This window comes from Taudactylus pleione, unplaced genomic scaffold (assembly GCF_031769625.1).
Source record: "Taudactylus pleione unplaced genomic scaffold, aTauple2 ptg000114l, whole genome shotgun sequence".
Taxonomy (NCBI): domain Eukaryota; kingdom Metazoa; phylum Chordata; class Amphibia; order Anura; family Myobatrachidae; genus Taudactylus; species Taudactylus pleione.
The window spans coordinates 1,900,138-1,916,497 of NW_028284516.1; positions in this window are offsets into that span (position 1 = coordinate 1,900,138).

The window sequence follows — 16,360 nt, forward strand, 5'->3', positions numbered from 1 at the left end:
ATTTAACCCCTCGCGGGCTCGCTTCACTCGCCACATGGTTATATTCCCCCTCTATGCCCACTTGAATTGTAGGGAATGACGTTGGACACTGCTGATGACGTCATGATCAATTTACGGAAGGGGATGTAGCTGTTACCTCATGTTAAGGACGGGCAAAAGCGGAAGAGTTGGGACGGTTAGGTCTAGAATAGATTATATCTACAACAAGGTGCTCAGTGCTGTACAGGGGTCACGTTATTGTGACGTCAGTAGTCCCTTCTCCAACTTGGAGATAGCAACTACCATCTATATTATAAAATAAGTGTCAATTACAGTAGTCCTGCCTGCAAGTGTAATCACATAGACATGGCAAATGTCACACTGATTCTATAGTACAGTTAATTTGTTTTGAGTTTGTTTAAATAACCATTTTTGTCCAGCACTTTACCACAGATAGAGGAGTAGCGTGTAGCCAGGGTGCCCGAAGCACATGCGTGCTACGGCGCCCCCCCCCCCCTCAAGTGTTCCAGGGAGGAGGTGGGTCTATATGGGATTAAAGTAAAGAGAAGTAAAGATAAGGGTCAGCCCCCTGCCCATATGCAATGCCCTCTGTTGTAGTGCCCATATGAAGTGCCCCCTTTAGCTGAGCCCTTATGCAATGTCCCCTGTAGTGGTGAACATATGCAGTGCCCCTTGTGCCCCAGGAGAGGCCCCCCCTTATACAGGCCTCCAGTAGTGATCCCCCCTATGCAGTGCCTCCAGTAGTAGTGCCCCTAGTAGTAAGCCCCTTATCTAGTGCCCCCAGTAGTGGTATGCAGTGCTTCTTATATAGTGCTAACAGTAGTAGTCCCCCCACATGCAGTGCCCCCAATAGTGGTAACCCTTATGCAGTGCCCTTTAAATAGTGGCCCCCCAGTATTGCCTCTTACATATAGAGCCCCCAGTAGTGGTCCCCCCTTTCCTATGCAGTGCCCCTAGTAGTAGTCCCCCCCTTGTATTGCCCCCAGTGGAGGTGTCCCCCCCCTATGCAGTGCCCCCAGTAGTGGTCCCTCGATGCAGTGGCCCTGGTAGTAGTGCCCCCAGTAGGGGTCCCCACCTTGTAGTGCCCCCAGGGGGTCCCCCCTTGTAGAGGTCCCCCCCTTGTAGTGCCCCCAGTAGTGGTCCCCCCTTGTAGTGCCCCCCCAGTAGTCACACGTAATAAAAATAAAAAACACCTGAATCTCCGCTCCCGCCATCCGCTCCCCCGTCTGTCCTCCCGGGCCGGGCCGCTCTACATTATGGGAGAGACGTCATGACGTCTTTCCCATTACCCACTGCGGGAGCCGGACGATGGAGCTCAGCCTGGCTCCGGAAGTGGGCGCAGCAGTCAATGAAAATTTGACAGACTTTCATTGGCTGCTAATTAAAACAAACACACTGCTGCAGGCGCTGGCGGCAGTGTGTTTGTCACTGTGTAGTGCTGACCGAACTCCTTCCGGTCAGCGCTACACGTGCGGTGCAGCTGTGTCACTGAGACACATGGCACCCTGCCCCCCAGCCCAGCCCAAGCCCGCCTCTGCCTGGTAGGCTGTCAGCTTAGACAGCTGCCGGGTACACAGCGGGCGGCACCTCCGGTCACCTTCGGCACCTGGAGCTTGTGCTCCACTCGAACCGCCCTCCCTACGCCCCTGACCACAGAGGGTGTTAAGCCTCTGCCTGATTGACAAGCTGAGGCGTTTGCAGGACTGTGCGGGGACCATCTGCCTTCCCGGAAACGGGGGCATGTTGCCCCCATTTTCCAGGAGTGGCAAGGCCAGAATCTGCGTCCATGGATGCAGGCTTCCTGGCCTTGCAGGCTGACAGGATCCGACTGGGCTGCAATAAGCTCCAGCTACCGCAGCCTGACCAAAGGTGCAACCATCGTGACCGATGGTGATCCCAGACTGCGACCTCGGTTACAGCGCTGGGATCGCAGATGCAACAAGGAGGTGTCAGACAGGGCTGCCATCAGAAATTGTGGGGCCCGGCACTGGCAAAATAGGCATGTTACTACGGCCTTTCCTGATTGGCTGCCGTTCCGCGATCTCACTCACGCTGGCTTACGGGGCTTGTATCTTCCTCCCTGTCATCACTTGCTGCAGCTGCGCTGCTACCCGGGCTCCCCTCTCTATCCACTCCCTCCGGGCCCGGGACTCGATGGTGGCCTTGGTGTCAGACACCTGCTGCGTTTGCATTTTAGCTAGGACAGAATTGCAAAGCTGCTTGTGTGTGGCTCTGTAAATCCGTTTGCACAATGGGGTCTATTCAGCAGATAAAAGCCATGTTTTTCAAATCTTTATATGTATTTTAATAAAATAAACAATAAAGTTTGTGGTTTTCATTAAATTACCCCAACGACCGTAACATCATATTAGGTTGGGCTTTATTGGATTGGTTTAGGCTTGTTTTACAATCAAAAGTTGCTTGTTTTTCATTTCAGAGTTGGCAACACTGAATCTAGCACACAACAGCAACGGGTGTAAGGCTGTTATAGGTTAGAAGATACGGCCTACCGCTTGAGGATAGATTTGCCCCTTGAGGTGTGTAATTCTTGTTGAAAGGCCATCACAAAAATATGTATGCTGTAAAATAAATTACACTTTCAGTTATAAACGTTACAATGGCAATGCGGTGGCAGGGATGGGACATGGTGGGCTGGGTGTGCCTCCTTATGTAATAGTATGGGCTGCTCAGTCCTCCATCAGAGTAATTGTGGAGACCTTACCTACAGCACTTACTGTGTGATGAGAGCAGCAGGACTGAGCCAGGTAGCTGAAGCAATTGGTGTGGTAGGGATGACACTGCCTGTAGCACTGATTGTATGATACAGGCAGCTGGAGCACATACCAGCGGCCAACTGTATTGAAAGTTTGCAACTGATTACAAATACAGAGTTTTCAGTGACCTGTATCCCATTTTTGAGAGGGCAGAACTGCATACTTGGCTACACTCCCGGCCAGGAGGATCCCGACAATCGAGTGGCAGGGCCACGATGATGCAATTGTGCCATCACACTCACTGGCCCGCCCACTTTCCTGCAACACATTCAGGTTTATGACACGGGAGTCCTGTTGCGCATGTGCGGTCATCGTCCTGCGCAGTCCTCAGGAGACAAGGATCTATTGGTGTAGTGGCCTATTCTGCTTTGGAAAGTTTCACCGGTACATTGCAGCCCCATGGAATTCTATGGGGTGTGCTGTGCCACTGCCCAGATAGTGGGAAGGCTCAGGAGAATGTAGGCATTTCAACATAACAGGAATCACTTATTTGAAGTAGAAGAAAGGGGTCAATATACTAATATTGCCTTTTTCTCAGTGCTAAGAGTTGTCCTGCATTGGCTCACTGTAAGGTAGGGATGGCCATCGAACATCTATAGTTAACAACCATTGATGGTTAACTACCAATGACTGATGGTTTTGCCATCAATGGTGGAGACCCATCGATGGCAGTGCCCTGCGGTAGGTTTTTTTTTCTCTTTTGTGCCGGGAGACAAATCCTAACTCTGCCCTGGAAGCGCTCAGCCACTAGATCTGTTTAGATCTCATTTGTGTTTTTTAAATACAGCCTTGAGGATTTTTGGTCCCATGAGCTTTCCTTACCTGTCGGGGCGAAAGAGATTTAATGTGTCATTATGTTTACAGTGTTGTAGCTTGTAAACAATCTTCTGTAATTAATCACCAGCCCAAGTTCATTATTGTATGTCAGACCCTTGCATTACTGAGACCTCAGGAGATGGAATCAACACAAACATCAGTCTTGGTTTCAAGATTCCCTCTGGCTATATTTGCGTGTCGTACAATAATATAAAGCAGTGTTCTTACTTTGCAACATATCAGAATATTCACATTATATCTCACTACAGTAGTCATTGTTAGCATTCATTACATTATTATCTGTACATGTGGGAGTGTTGGGAGGGGGTAAAGATATACAGTCTTATTCATAACACAATCTGCATGTTTAATTTATACATTTCAAGGTTCTACAACTCAAAGCTCAGCAAAAATCAGTCTCTGTGTAATATTACACATTTAAAGCTATGACTACTTAAAGGCAAATACCATCTTGTGACAAGATGGAGTCTTATGTGGATAGCTTAATAACAGATTTATCATTTTCCCATCTTTTATTCATAACTTTATACTATCTACCTAAGAGGAACACGATCTTGCTATACTAAGTATCGGTACATTTATACATAAGTTCCATCTACAGGAACCTATACATAGGATTACGCATTGATCCATTCCCATTAAGCAAGTCCACGGTCCTCAGTCTCTAATTGTCTTTTATTCAGTCCATCTTGTCATGAATATTCAGGGAAATTATGATAGTCTTGCATTGTCCACATGTTTGCTTGTCATCCTCAATGAGGCTGGTTCCACAAATGGTACAACTTGGAATGTTGTCTTAGGCACAGATGCTATCATAGACTTGAGTCATCATCAAGGCCTTTAGTGTATTTTCCTTGGAGAAACAACAGTCAAGTGTAAGTAACTTCTTAACCAGAAAAATAACAAGTTTTATAATAATCTAAATGATTATAAACAAAGCTAAACCTTTATCAATAATTGAAAGAATTCCTGATATCCATCTACTAAATTCATTAGACCATTTAGCTGGGTTTATTTAGGAAAACCATTCATTATTATCAAGATCATACTCTGGATCACTATGTGTTTTCCTGAACTGGTCTTTCAGTTCCTTGATTTTCTTCGTGTGTCCATGTATCAGGTCAGAAAAGTTATCAGCTATATACATTACAGCAAGCTAGTCTCACTATAAGACACATACCTTATCAAGCAGCTGCAAGGTACTCAAGCATCAGTCTAAACTGTCCAATAACCTTTACTCTAAATTGCAGTTCATTAGTGATTATCTTAAGTACATCAAATATTTCATTTGTAACATCAAACAATTTGGCTTAAAGCTTTTATATTGTGAACATACTATACATTGAGTCTAGATATTGTTACTGCTTCATCTCTTCATATAAAACTATATATGCAGTTACTCAGCTTAATACTTGTAACAAAAACTAAAAGTTTTAAAGCTAAAATGAAACTTATAACAAAGTAAAGCAAAATATACATTTCCACAAGTCTTTGTCTGGCTGGGGCCTAGGAACTTGTATCTATTCATAATATCAAATTACTCCAACTCCCCTCGTATGAAGACTTTGCAATCGGAGACATATATTCAGGTGTGCGTCCCATGAATTTTCACTGAAATAAATGTACTCATCAGGATTTGGAATAAACTTTCAAATCTGGGCTCAATAGCCTTCCTGGTATATTTCCAAATTAGCATCCAATCTCCTGGTAGTAAACAGTGGGTTCCTGTATCAAGATAAAGAACTGGAATAGAGGAAACACCTGACTATGGGCCTGATTCAGAGCCGCTCGCTACTTGCGAGCGCACGCTCTGAATCAGGGAGGGGAGTATTGTTTTTTATTCCGTCCTCCAGGCCGCTCGCAACAGCTGTGGGTGACCACCCACAGCTTGTGCGAGCGGCCTGGCGATGGTCGCGATTATTACGACCATCGGCATTGCAAGGAGACCCTTTTGGTAGGGTCTCAGCACTCACATTGCCAAGCGGACTTCCAGCTCTAATAGATTGATGTCAGTAGGGCCTCCCACAAATGGCAGGCGTTCCTTTGGGAACGCCTCCGTTTGTTCAGCCACCCCGCCTACAAAACGGGGCGAGCTGTCGATCAACATCGACAGCTGCCCCGTTTTGTTGTGAGCTCCGGAGCGAGTGAAGGTCTCACTCGCTACGGGGCTTGTGCACGCGCGTTGCGCATGCCGTGCGTGCGCACTGGGCCATCATCGAATCAAGCCCTATGTATTTAGTTAATTATGTCTGTAAGATTGATACATAGCACACCATATCTGCAGTTGACCTTAATCATGATTTTCTTAATTCTCTTAATTACCTTGACCATTGTCTTTGCATCTGCCCTCCAACACGCCTACCCTCTGGGCTAGTGACTGATGAGGCTCATGCAAGTGGACATCACATTCGGAACATTTGGGCTGTGGTATAAAATCAATTTGTATCCTTTGTAAGGAACACTGAGTCTGGGGAGTACTTTTCAAAGGGATTGGGACAGTCTTACCCAGATTAATCAATGCACAAATTAGACACCTTGTTTCAAAGGCCTGTGCTGTCTGTGCAAAACCTTTCCAATTATGGTTGGTGATAGCCACCATTATATCCTTCACCAAGTGCACCACACCATGTACTATCTGGGCCATAACTGGGTAAAGTGTTTTTGGTAGACCTAAACGTTGACCTTCCCCCCACTCACCATTTATCTTTAGCTCCTAGCTTTGCTTTTCTCAGCCTCTGGAGCTTGTACCTGGAGCTTTGTGAGGGTACTTAAGTCAATCTTGGGGGCGGGATCTACCACATAAGTGGGTTGCACTTGGGAGCAGTGACTTATGGCAGCAGCACGTGCGGCCTGGTCTACCAGTCTATTGTCTTCAGCTTAGGGTATGGTCTCTCAAGTGTACCCTCATTTTTATCACCACAAACCTTTGGGATAACTGGAATGCAGGAGACAGTGCTCTGACGTAGCCATCATATCTTGTTTATGGAACTCCATCTTCAAAAGAAACATTTGAAATGTTAAATAAGTACAATGTTTCCTGCTTCATTAACTCAATACAATCATGATCAGGAAAATAAAAAGTTTATATATTTTCAGTGTCCTCCTTGACACTGTCACTATTTACTTGTATATTATATTATCACTATACTCTCCCATCTTTTGAAACCTGCAAAAGCAGGATTCAACCATTGTACTGTACATCCTTTGAAAGTGACATTACTTGTACAACAAAGCTACTTCATATTTCATAGGTTTAAGAACAGATAAATGCTTTCTTTAAGCTTTAGATTTTATAGCTTCATGTGATACTATAAGAGTTAAGGGGTGTCCTAACACTATGTCAGCACTTAACAAGGTCTAGGTGACAAGAGTTTCCATGTGATTGTTCAAGGACCCCCTGAGCATATGAGTTAGACTAATGACTAAACAGTATTATCGGCTTACTATAATTAGGTAAAATCAATGCTGATGCATTAATAATATCTTGTTTTACAACATAATAAACTTCAGTTTATTCATATGTTAATGCAAGGGGATTCTGTTGTATCAATCCCTTGTTTGCATTATACAAAAGTTACAATTTACTTAAAGTATCCATGTATTATCTATAAATACTTTATAATTTTGTTTTATTTGTGCAGAATATTCAATAATTCTATTGCTTCATACAACTAATCTTGTTTGGAGCTAACATATAACTATAGATCATCTACATATCGTATAATGATCTGATTGCACTGGTAAACAGCCAATCCCTTCAACATCAAGATTTATAGCACCCCCTTGAGGCAGTTTAAACTAAACATACTGCTGGGTGGTATGTTATTCAACAAGGTGTGCAGATTAGGTACAATTGATGTATTAAACCTGTGTCCTTTTATTAATCTTTCTTAAATCTTGAATAATCTTAAAGGAGGGCGATCCATCTGCATTTGGGGTGTTCTGTTTAATAAGGAACAAAGGCAAGTTTTAACTGGAACGGCGTTCCTTAAATACCCCTGCTTTTTTTGTAACCTTCTACCTATTTGGTTACTTGACCTGATCTTAAAGGGTATTGTTTAACTGGCCACACATGTTAGCCTTTTAAGTGTAATTTAAATGGGCAATAGCCATATATCTATTTACCCTGTGCCCATAACATATCAGGGACTTTAGCAAACATTTCATTTCAGTATAGACTTTCAGTGTTAACAACATTAATGAGCTAAAGTCACTTTCCCATCTTTGTATGTTATTGTAGCTTTTAATGCTGACCATAAATCTGCCTCTAAAAGATTGGTAGGCAGTCATCTGAGACTATTACACCATTATTTACAATAGTCTGCAATGGATTTGTCTTTTGCAAATACTGCATTTGACCATCCAGGCCAGTGGCCGGGACTACAGAGTAGGTCAAATGTTCTGTTGAGATTAAGTTGAACTGAATAACATTTTTAGTAGCCCCAGATGGGTACAATATTTTGCGGGACTCTATGACTGGTCATATTGAGAGGTCTGTGATTCTGGGAGCTATCTTTTTATGATTGTTACATTTCAACACTTCTAAACACTTCAATGTTATAATCCAACTTACTCATTACGGTAACATATATTTTATTTATTTATTTATTACCAGTTATCTATATATAGCGCACACATTTTCCGCAGTGCTTTACAGAGAATATTTGTCCATTCACATCAGTCCCTGCCCCAGTGGAGCTTACACTCTATATTCCCTATCACACACACACACATACACACTAGGGGTAATTTTGTTAGGAGCCAATTAACCTACTAGTATATTTTTGGAGTGTGGGAGGAAACCGGAGTACCTGGAGGAAACCCACGCAAGCACAGGGAGAATATACAAACTCCATGTAAATAACAATAACTTTATAAGTCCTTGTACAGGATTAAGGTGGAGGTGGACAGAATTACCTACACTGTCCCCGTAATGCCACAACCATACAACACTAATATATATTTATGTAGTATCATTAAAACAAAGGTCAATAGAAAAAAATAAAACACTATTGCAACAAAGCAAAGGCTCATATTAAGGGGGCGATCTAATTAGATGCAAATTGCTGTAAACAGGAATGTTTCGGCTGTTTTCATAGTGATCACGCTATTCGCTCAATCCAATTATACTTGCGAATTACACAACCTATTGTAAATCGCGTTGAAAATTACGCTTGTATACTTCCCTATACTTTTCTATAAGAATTCGCATTGTGGTTCTTTTTTTACAATCCAATTAAGCGAAACTCACGCTAACGAATGGCTAGACCCCTTGGGGGTGTGAGTTCATTTTTAAATGTTGTAAATCTTATTCAAACAATTTTTTATTTTTCCAGAAATAATAATATATTTGCTTTACATAAAAAACATTGGTCATTTTTAACTAAAAAACTAAAAATTTGAAAAAACACCAGGAAACACCTCTAGGGGAAAAATACAATATTTTTTTTTTACAACAAGTTAGTGCTTCACTGCCAAGCATATAAGATTACAACTCATCCAAAACGGACAAACTACCATAATGCATTGCAATTGCCAATATGCAAGACACAAACAAAAAAATATGGGACTTAACATACCCTGCTATAAATAAGATATGTACTTACCAGTAGCCAGGAATTTCTTCTTCGATGTCTAGGGTTCAAGAGGTGGAGGTCTGTATTCTTCATCTTCTTCACAATCCAAAGAGGAGGACTGGCCTTCTTCACAGAGCATATTTGGGTCTTGTTTGCCATGCACAAGTAATCCCAACAGCCTGTCATGCCCAAATGAAATTCCCTGTGTAGCACCAATCGAATCAACCCTCTGGTGTCTGGTGCACGAGCGCGCGGTGACAACGACGTCGGACCATGCGCGCTCGTGTCAGTGAGGAGCGGAGGAAGATGTTTTAACTTGTCTCCTTACAAAAGCTGCAGAGTCCAGCCTTGTGTCCCAGAACCCCCGCCCGTCGGTTTGCCCACTCGCGTGTGCAGAATGCCCGGCTGCCGCTCGGTGTCAGGTGAGGGAGGGGGCTGGAGGATGTTGCATTCTTACAGGGAGAGACTGGTTTGGGACATAGAGGCCTCTGGGCTAGTTGGTGTCATTATTTTAGTCAACAGTGAATCCACAGCTGCTGTATCTGTCTGAAATGTATCTGATGTATAAGGTATCAGCAATAACCTTCATTATATATAATCCTTTATATGAGGTGTCTGGTGAGGGAGGGGGCTGGAAGTGTCTGGTGAGGGAGGGGGCTGGAAGTGTCTGGTGAGGGAGGGGGCTGGAAGTGTCTGGTGAGGGAGGGGCTGGTAGTGTCTCATGAGGGTGGGGGATGGTAGTGTCTGGTGAGGGAGGGGCTGGTAGTGTCTGGTGAGGGAGGGGGATGGTAGTGTCTGGTGAGGGAGGGGGATGGTAGTGTGTAGTGTGTCGGGTGCCTGCCTGCCGTGTGTCGGGTGCCTGCCTGCCGCCTGCCCGTGCAGGGCACTTGGTGCCTGTCTCCCGCCAGTAGGTCTCTGCAGTGTCCAGTACATGATGCAGAGTCCGGAATTGTACCTCCGCCGCCTGCCAGGTAGAGGTGTGCTCGTCCTGTGCTTTTAGTACAACTAAAGGATTTATGCTTGCACCCTCCTGATCATGCGAGCAAAAATCCAATTAAAGTGCTGGACACAATGCTGTTTTTCAGTTTAGCATGGCGCTGACAGCATCGCAGCACTTCAGTTGGAAAATGCACACTTAAACATCCGGCTCAAGGCGCGCTAACCAGCATTTCCCAACTAAGTGTTGGGCATTGGTGAGGGAGGGGGCTGGTAGTGTCTGGTGAGGGAGGGGGCTGGAAGTGTCTGGTGAGGGAGGGGCTGGTAGTGTCTGGTGAGGGAGGGCGATGGTAGTGTCTGGTGAGGGAGGGGGATGGTAGTGTCTGATGAGGGAGGGGGCTGGTAGTGTCTGGTGAGGGAGGGGGCTGGTAGTGTCTGGTGAGGGAGGGGGCTGGAAGTGTCTGGTGAGGGAGGGGGCTGGTAGTGTCTGGTGAGGGAGGGGGCTGGTAGTGTCTGGTGAGGGAGGGGGCTGGTAGTGTCTGGTGAGGGAGGGGGCTGGAAGTGTCTGGTGAGGGAGGGGGCTGGTAGTGTCTGGTGAGGGTGGGGGCTGGAAGTGTCAGGTTAGGGAGGGGGCTGGAAGTGTCAGGTGAGGGAGGGGGGCTGGAAGTGTCAGGTGAGGGAGGGGGCTGGTAGTGTCTGGTGAGGGAGGGGGCTGGAAGTGTCAGGTGAGGGAGGGGGCTGGAAGTGTCAGGTGAGGGACGGGGTGGGAGGAATCAGTGGAGTGGGGAAATCATGGTGTGAGGAGCCAGATAATGGAGGCTGTTTGATCTGTCAGGTTTTGAAGGGAGATAAATAGAGACAGGTGGTGGAGCGGAATGAGAGGACTCGGATAATGGAAAAGGTGGGAGGAATTAGTTAATGTGTTGGGGTGTATGGAAGTCGGCTAAAGGAAGAGGATGAGCAGAATAAAATAATGGCACAAAGCCTCTGAACCACCGCCCGGTCTCTTGCGTGTGTCGGGTGCCTGCCTGCCGCCTGCCCGTGCAGGGCACTTGGTGCCTGTCCCCCGCCAGTAGGTCTCTGCAGTGTCCAGTACATGATGCAGAGTCCGGAATTGTACCTCCGCCGCCTGCCAGGTAGAGGTGTGCTCGTCCTGTGCTTTTAGTACAACTAAAGGATTTATGCTTGCACCCTCCAGATCATGCGAGCAAAAATCCAATTAAAGTGCTGGACACAATGCTGTTTTTCAGTTTAGCATGGCGCTGACAGCATCGCAGCACTTCAGTTGGAAAATGCACACTTAAACATCCGGCTCAAGGCGCGCTAACCAGCATTTCCCAACTAAGTGTTGGGCGCAGGAGAAACAATTGAATAGCTGTGGGAACTTCTTTTTTGCGTGGCTGAACCCCTCATGACACATAGCCATGCCCCTTATGTCTTGTGACCACGACCATTTTTTTGGGAGCGCACCTTCTGCGCGCACACACATTAGTTCTCTATACCCCTACATCAAAATATCCACTTCAACCACTGTGTATGTGTGTATATGTATATATATGTATATATATATATATATATATATATATATACATATATACACACACGCACACACACAGCAACTAAAAGCTTTTGACAGTTTTAGTGAAAATATAACGGAGGGGGGGGCGCATTATGAATGCTCGCACTGGGAGCCAGATTGGCTAGAAACTGCCCTGTGTACATTTACAGAATTTACCATATAACATCACAACCGAAGATGTTAAGAATTTCATTGGTGATCCTGAAATGCAGGGCCGGCCCGAGCCAAAGTTTTTTGGTAAGCGGGAATAGATTTTGTCGCCCCTCAGAGGACCTTCATCCTAGCTCACTTATCCCCCCTCCCATGGAGCCTCTCACAGCCCAGCATCCCTCATCACAGCCCCAGTCATCACAACCCCTCTCATCACAGCCCCTCATATGGACTCATCACAGCCCCCATATCGCCCTCATCACAACCCCTCCATCACAGGCCCCTCATATTCCCTCTTCACAGCCCCTCAACATAGCCCCTCTCACTCCCCCTCATCACAGTCACTCCATTACAGCCCCCTCCATCACAGCCCTTCCATAACAGCCCCTCATATCCCCTTTCACAGCCCCTCTCACTCCCCCTCATCACAGTCACCTCCATCACAGCCCCTCAACATAGTCACCTCCATCACAGCCCCTCCATTACAGCACCCCTTCCATCACAGCCCCTCCATTACAGTCCCCCTCCATCACAGCCCCTTACTCAGACTTACCTGCTGACTCTAACAGCGGCAGCAGAGGAATGAAGGTGGGGAACAGGTCTGGCTGGCAGTGACGTCATTGGGCACCCTCCTGAACACGGTGGCGCACCTGCGCAGGCAGCTGTGTCACAGTGACACAGTCTGCCCGGAGGAACATGACCGGTCACCCGGCCCCACCCCCTCCTGCGTAGGTCTCAGTGCAGCCAGCACTGCTCAGATTGGATTACCAAAGTAACGATCCGTGGCAAGCTGCTGGCCGCAGATCATCACTTTGGTAATTCGATCGCTTCATCGCTCTATAGATGAGAGGGGAGGAGAGCGATCCCTCCACATCCAGCTGGGATTCAAGCGTCCGGCCGGGTGACTGCCTCGGCGCCATCCTCAGTCTGGCGCTCTAGGCGGCCACGTACCTGCCGTATAGGTCGGGCCGGCCCTGCTGAAATGGCAGACTACATTCCTTCTTGACGGCTGGAGTATACAAGGGATTGCGTTGGTCACGCTAAAAAGTGAGCAGAATCAGCAAGCATGTCTTCATTTGCATGTAAGCACCTTCCTTCATCGTACCATTTGCATACAACCCCTTTCTTTGGGAAGAGTAGCAACTATTGCAGGCTCAGAGAAAAGCAAGACCGAAATGGAATATTTTACAAGATAAAAAATAAAAGGACATTCTGGCCGGAGATGCATGTACGTAAGAAACTTTCCAGCTGATGTAACCAAATAAAATAATCAACAATTTTGTACTGGATTTAATGTTTAGCAAGAGAATATATTCCTGCTTTATGGTAATAATGGAGAGGATACAACCAGAGGGGATACACAGGGCCGGCAACAGAAATCCTGGGGCCCGGCACACTCATTTTTTGGCGGCCCCCTATCCCCACCCAGTATGTATATGCATGAAGGGGCATAGGGAGGGTGTCTCTGGTGGAGCGCAAGCTCCAGGCGCCAAACAGATGAGAGGGTGCTGGCTACGGTGTCCACTAGAGCACAGTTTCTCAAACTCGGTCCTCAGGACCCCACACAGTGCACGTTTTCCAGGTCTCTTTACAGAATCAAAAGTGGAATAATTATAACCAGCTGTGGATCTTTTAAAATGTATCAGTGAGTAATGAATACACCTGTGCACCTACTGGGTGACAGGAAAACGTGACCTGTGTGGAGTCCTGAGGACCGAGTTTGAGAACCACTGCACTAAGGAACCAGGAGCTTGCCAGCCCACAGTGGAGAAACCCTAGGGGAGTGGAATCAGGGACAGTGGAGCTGAGAAGTCATATAGTAGAAGTGTGTGTGTGTGTCTGTCTGTCTCTGTGGGTGGAAGTCAAGATGGAGGTATCGTGTTTTGGGTAGGTTTAAAGGGAATGGGGGTGCAGCTTGGTACTTTACCACTACAATCATTGTACTATTGCTGCTGTTACAGGTGTATTGCTAGCACCACACAAATGTAAATAGAAAGAAGGGCTATTTGCTCTATAAATGCAATATACATTTTGTTATAGCAAAACTGAGTTATTAGCAAATACCCCAGTGTGTCTCAGCCCAAATTCCCTCAGCTCCATCTCCCCCCTTCCCCAGCATACCTCCACTGCCCGCCCTAATTTCCTTAGCCCAGCCCCCACTTCCCTGCGGTAGCTGCCTGTCCTGCTGTGCTGTTCTTCCAGAGTGGTCAGCTCACACCCGTTACCAGCTCCTCTCTGTTCCAGCGGTATGACATCTGCCCCCCGTCTGCCCGGCTTCTCTGCTCTGCGCCGCTGGCTTCTCTGCGCCGGGCCAATGACCCCGGCTTCTTTGAACCTGTTGCCGCTTACAGCAGCGGGCCATCAGCTGAAGCAAGGTACAGGGGAGACTCATGAACGGGGCCCCTCTGAGTGTCGGGGCCCGGTACAAGTGTCCCCTTTGTACCCCCCTGTCGCTGGGCCTGGGTATACGTTCAGAATCTCGACAGCGAAGATCCAACATTCCGAATGCCGATGTCGGATTCCGACACTTATCAGAATACAGGCGCTGGCATTCCGACTGCTGGGATCCTGAAGGTAAGTAGCGGGAAGTGCTGGTGGAGTTTTCAACTGAACATACAGCTACGCTTGCTGAAAGCCTGCACTGCCATCAGAAATGGTGGGGCCCGGGACTGACAAAATAGGCAGGGCCCCACCCCCCCAGGTTATCAGATCCAGTTTCTGCCCAGCATCTTGTTCCCCCACCCCATTATTAAATCCAGTATCTGCCCAGCATTTTTTTCCCCACTCCTCTCCCCCCCTGTTATTTGATCCAGTCACTGACCAGCATTATCCTCCGGTATTTGATCCAGTCTCTGGCCAGCATTTTTTTTCCCCACTCCCCCCCTCAGTTATTAGATGCAGTCTCTGGCCAGCATTTTTTTTTCCCACTCTACTCCCTCCCCTTCACTGGTTATTAGATCCAATCTCTGCCCGCTGTTCACACCTTTTTAGTCACTTGCCTTATTTCCTTGAAGAAGTTTTCGGCTTCTGCAGACGCTGGTCCAGCTCCTCTTGATCCGCGGCTCCTACCTCAGACTGTCCCTCAAGCGGCGCGGTGCGATGTAACGACAACACGTGGGCCGACTTCAAAGCAGAACAAACCTTATTGACATACGGGGCACGCAAGTGTTGGTTGGTGGAGGAGCGGCCCGCTGCCTCTACCATTTCTGGGGACCGGGGTGGCGACCAGTAGCGGCTGCGCCCCTTTTCTTCTGATCGCGGGGTTAGCTCGGGCTGCAGGCTGTGCAGTGGCGAAAGCGGGCAGGACCCGGTGGGCCCCCCCTCCTTCAGCCAGGGACCGGGCCCGAGACTCCAGTCCCGGCAGTCTCCCCCTGACGGTGGCCCTGCTGCCATCGCTTCATGGGGATAGAGGTTCTACTGCTGGGCATCTCGGAGGAACAAAAAGGATTCAAGATTTTTTCCCCAAGGACCTAGCTGAAGGTGTATAAAAGCAGTCACTTGGTATTGTTTTAACGAGACTCGTTGTTGCATCACTTTACTTACCTAATTACTGTTTGAATCGGGCTATCACTTTACATATAGAAAGTTTAATTAATTGTTCAATTAAATATTGTAGAGCTTTGATGGAATCTCAATAATTTTTATTTATTTCCTCCAATAGATTTTTTTCTTGATGCATTTTAACTGCAATTAATAATTTCAACCTCAGATTTTCTGTATCAAAGTTGAATAATATAACATAGTCTGATGGGTTTGCCACCATCTCCTGTAACTAACACAAGTCTTTGAAACTGACCGTGAATGTGCACACATTTGAAAACATGTGAATTAAAAGGAAACTCTACCCACTCATATATATATATATATGTGTGTGTATATATACTGTATATAGTATATATGTTTACATAAATGTAGCAAGTGCATATGCATGATTAATTTCAATAATGCATAACAACATTAATGCAACGAATCCGCATAGAAGAGCAATAGGATTTTCTAATCCTCCTTGCTGTGGAGAGGCGGTTTCTCTGCTTGTAAGGCATCTAAAGAAACCCTATAATTAAACTGTTTTTCTTATGCGTTTGATCGTTTTAAATGTAGGTTACTATCCTGTAACCAATGCTACAAAAATAAGCGTTCACGCATAGGGATTCAGTGTGTAAATGTGTGTATTGTGATCCAGCACTCACAGAGCAGGCACTTACTTGTATAGTGCTTACTATAATATCACATTCATTTTATATAAACATGAATAAATATAACAATTTGTCATACAAACATTAATATAAAAATATAATATCAGTGTCTGTCCATTTAATAATACGTACAGTGACAGATGGACTAAATACAGGGACAAAAATCAATTAACCCTTCCAAGTGCAGAAACGTTAGGGTTAGTTTATTTTCCTTGTTAAAAGTTAATTGTTAATTTAAAAATCTGTCTCTCTGCAGTGTACAGTCTGTGGGCCTGATTCAGCAAGGATCGCAATTGCAAAGCTGCACACAGG